Source organism: Vicia villosa, linkage group LG4, assembly GCF_029867415.1.
Source record: "Vicia villosa cultivar HV-30 ecotype Madison, WI linkage group LG4, Vvil1.0, whole genome shotgun sequence".
Lineage (NCBI taxonomy): Eukaryota > Viridiplantae > Streptophyta > Magnoliopsida > Fabales > Fabaceae > Vicia > Vicia villosa.
The window spans coordinates 152,845,139-152,850,184 of record NC_081183.1 but is presented as its reverse complement, the minus strand read 5'-3'; positions in this window follow the sequence as shown (position 1 = coordinate 152,850,184).

Genomic DNA, 5,046 nt, shown 5'->3' with positions numbered 1-5,046 from the left:
TGCTGCGGCTTTTTCTTTTGCAGCAGAGTCTCCATTAGAAGTTTTGGAAACTCCATCCTTTTTGGAGGTTCCGTCTGATTCAGTAGTTGACTTACCATTAGTTATTTCAATTGATCCAGAAGGAACAATAGGGATATCCTCAGTCAAAACGTGGGCAACCTTTTTCAGATTTAAGAAAAACTTCATCTTTGATTGCCAACGTTTGAAATTAGATCCCTCAAACTTGAATGGTTTGTCATTCACAGAAGCGGACGCATTAGTACCGATAATTTCCTCAATAGCCATAGCAGTTACAAAACGTCTTGAAATTGTTGTTTTTCGAATTTGAAAATATTGGCACAAAGAAAATTATCGGGACGAGTCGTGTACTAGGTCGCTTTCTTTAAGACGTTTCACCGTACTGCCAGTAATTATGCAAAGCAGTTCGAGATACGATGACGTCTCCAGGATAAAACAGCCCGTTCAGATAATTCGACAATCACTTGCACTATGATGTGTCGTTCGAATTACACCTTCAGAAGGTATAAAAACCAGTTGTAGTATCTGGAATAAATTCCAGTCGTAAATCAGAAAAGAAAAATTTAGATGAAGCAGAGTAGAGAGAGGAGGAAGAATTCGGTTGTGCATTCTGGAGTAGTGAACAAATGAATGAAAGAAATGTATTTATAGCCAAAAAGGATCCAACCGAGTGGACCAAATCGTGGGCGAAAATATAGTGGGAGAGTTGAACCGACCCAGTCAAGGTAGCCGTTATTTACTTGGTCAGCAAGCTTGGAGGACAAGTAAACCTAATCAAAATCTAGGTTAAGACTTGGTCTTAGGACACGTCACTAATTCGTATTAATTAATATTAAATATTAATTAATTTCATATTTAATAGTATTTAATTTTTATCGAATTAATTAATTATTCAATGATAATTAATTTCCATTAATTCGGGTTCCAAAAAAAATAATTCATGTAGACCGAACCGAGCCGAGCCGGACGGACGGCGGCACACGCGCGTGTGTGTGTGTGTGTTTTCTTGGCACATTGGTGTGTCCTCACTCCTTTACAAAATTGTAGGTGCCCTTGGGCCCAATAACAATTGTTCAAGTTAGAATATATATATACACTACTAATATTTGTGTTCCCTCAAATGTGGGACTTAAAATGAATATTTTCAAATCCATCTCCATATTAGCTCTTACTTGTGCTCATTTATTGCTCATTTAATGTCAATAAATCATTCCAAATTTTCCTCCAAATTATCATCATTCCAAGTATTCCAATACTAACTGATCCCGACAATTCAATTATTGCTCAGTGACAACCAAATGATTTGTTGTCTTCTCATATTTTGGAACCTTTTATTGACTTTTCCAAGTCTGGCCCACATGCAACCCACAATGCAACCCATAATTTTGTCCCTACCATTACACAACCTGGCCCACAAAACATGAACCTTAACCATTATGTACCTACCTTGACCCCCGCCTCATTTCTCTTTAACGCATCAACCAATGAAACTTTGAAATCATTCGTCTCCCCCCATAACTAGTCTATGTCGGTCATTTTATGTTCTCAACCAACTAAACTAAACCTTCCCATTACATTACACCGCGTGCATGTGCCCAACTTACAAACGGATGCAACCATGCAAATTAATCACCCCAACCCGAGACCTGTAAAATTCAAAAACAAAGCTTCTGAAACAAAATTTCAAAATACCAAGTACCATAAATCCAGTGGCTCCCGTATGACTACAAACAGACCCCTTATCCCTTCCAACCTACTGTATACTCCTAGCACAAAACTCAACCTTAATGCAACAAACCATACCAACTCTCCTGATGTATTGCAAACAGAAAAGAAGCGGAGAAGAAATGATGGTGTAGTAACTGCGGCAAAGACGAATGAGGAAGTACATCATTTTTTATCAGCAAGAATAGGTTACGAATCAGGCAGAATGTTGAGGAGAAAGACCGCCTTCGTGCAACGCTGGATTTGTTTCTGGGGAGTAATGAGCTGGTAGTTGTCGATCAATATATGGAGGCACACAATGATTATAATAAAGTTCTTATTCATGAAGATACTTACTGGAGGCACTGGGCAAAGACCCATTGGCTTCGAAATGGTGATCTTAACAAACAATATTTCCATCGGTCTGCTTCGATTCGGCGTAATTTTCATAAAATTAAGATGCTTACAGAAGATGGGGTAGAAGAAATCCGGGATCAAGAAGAAATGTGTGGAATTGAAAAACGTTATTTTGATACTTTGTTTGAAGCTAGAACAGGAAGGTACGAGTCGGTGTTGAGTTTGATACAACCTGTTATTTCAAGTACTGATAATTAGATCCTTACAGCCCCTATTTTGAAAGAATAACTTTATTAAGCGTTAGTTCAGATGCACCCAGACAAGTCCCCTAGTCCGATGGTTTTAACCCGGAATTCTATCAGAACTTTTGGCAGATATGTGGGGAGGATATTTTTTCTGAGACCAAGATTTGGTTAGAAAGAGGGTTTTTCCCAGAAACGCTCAATGACACAAATATTTATCTTATCCTGAAATGTGGTAATCCTCATAGCATGAAGGATTTATGTCTGATTTCATTGTCAAATGTAGCCTATAAAATTATATTGTCTCTAAACTCCTTACCAATAGATTAAAGAAATGTTTGGATAAGTGTATTGGTGAGGAGAAATCAACTTTTGTGGAGAGGAGATCTATTCTTGATAATACCATAATTGCGTTTGAAGCTACCCACGTCTTTAAGAGAATGACTTTGGGGGAATAATGCCCAATTGGCCTTGAAGATAGATATAAGTAAAGCATGTGATAGGGTGGATTGGGGCTTTTTGAGGGGGATGTCGGTTCGCTTGGGTTTTGTGGAGATTTGGATTCGGTGGATATGATGTGTGTCTCGTTGGTGAGCTATTCTGTTCTTGTGAATGCAGAAAATATTGGACCAATTCAGCCAGGAAGAGGTATGAGGCATGTGTTAGACGCTGGCCTGAGGATCTAGAGGGGGGGTGAATAGATCTCACAGAGTTTTTCGGAATTATTTCGAACTAAAGCGAAAGCGGTTCTGAATCGACTTGCGTCTATTCCGGACCTTTATTGCAAGGGTCGTATATGTGACAAAACCACAAAATAATTGAGATTAATGATGAAGTGATATGTTATCGAATCAATACGTTTCACAGCTGAAAATCAATTATCTTCTAAATTGACAAACTTTGGTTTGCAATGCAGTAATAGTGGAATAAGCAAAACGACAAACACTTGGTGATAATGTTCAAATTGATGATGATTCAAGATGTGGTGAATTGTGATGTTTATGCAGAACTTTAATTCACAATTTTAACACTTGAATCGTTAATCAATTTTGCAATTATGACCAAATATGAACAGAACGTAAATGAAAAGATAAAAGCGACAAGAACACGATATTTGTTCAGGCAGTTCATCGATCGTCCTCGCTACGACTACGTCTGCCCCCAATTCCAAATTGAAATTGGGAAATCTTCCATTAATGTTGAAAGTAATATATACAAAGAAGAAAACAAAGCGATAAACAATAAACCGAATTTGTCGATCCTTTGAATCTTCTTCCCCCTTAATCTTGAGTCAGATCAAGGTGATCCAAGAGCTTCACTTGATCCCTTTTCTGCAATGTCTTGAATTGCCTTGAACCCTTGTTCTTCAATCTTCACACTCAGATGGATCCTCGATGAAACCTCTTGATAAAAACCCCCCAAGAAACACCTATCTTGGAGGACAAAACCCTCGGATTTTATTCACCAAAAACCCCACAAATCTTCACCCACTAGGAATCTTCAATTCCGTTTCATGGACGTTATCGAACTCGATCACTAACCCTCAACGCAAGAATGATTATGTGTAATTGTGTTGGAGATGACGAAGAACGAAGATGAGAAGCCTTTGTGTATCTTTCAGTCGTTGGTGTTGTTTTCAATAATTGAACCTTGGACAATATATATGAGAGCTTTTCAGTTGATGCAGAGAAAACCAGAAATTTTGGCAGTTTTGATCAGATAGGTCGACCTAATTTAGGGCTGGGTCGACCTAACAGAGCTGCATATCCTTTGGAAGTCAGTTTTGATCAGATAGGTCGACCTAATTTAGGGCTGGGTCGACCTAACAGAGCTGCATATCCTTTGGATGTCATTTGTTCCAATTAGGTCGACCTGTCAAAGAAGTAGGTCGACCAGAATCCACTTCAGATGCGTTTTGGGGAAATTTTCTCAGATTAGGTCGACCTAGTTGTTGTGTAGGTCGACCTAGGAGAATGATATGTAAATTTCTTCATTTTAGGTCGACCTGTGTTGGGAGTAGGTCGACCTGACTGCTGATTTTCTGAGTTCCTCTTATTTTGCTTGTGTTGAGTCGACCTGTATGCATAGTAGGTCGACCTGCTCTGTTATGAGTGACCAAAGCTTGCTTTTCTTTGAGTTCTTCTGCTTGTACCTTGTTGCTTGTATGCTTGTTGAGTTTGCCATGAATCAAAAACATCTTTGTGAATGTGATCTTGTATTCACATACTCCCCCTTTTTGATGATGGCAAACCGGTAGTAGAAGCTTTGGCAATAAGTGGTAAAAGCTCCCCCGTACACTCAGCATCTATTCACTCAGCTGAGCTCCCCCGTACACTCAGCATCTATCTCCCCCTTTGACAACATCAAAAGAGATACAAGAAAAACAGAAGAATAACGAGAGAAACATAGATAAAGGTACCAGCATTCATAGTAATAGATAAAATGTAGATAGTGAAACCATGAGAACCAAACATGTTTAAAGGTACACTTTAACATACATGATAATCCAAGAGATTAAAAAGAGGCACAGTACGACAATATGTAAGAACATAACATAAGGATAATGAAATGAAATGCAATAATATTATGATATGATGGAGAATGCATCCTAACGCCTGCCCCTTCTTCCTCTTCCTCTTTGAAATGTATGAGGACGATCCTCTTCAACTTGTTCCAACAAATCAAGTACAGATAGATTGAGAGTGTTAAAGCTTTGGCTTATGTT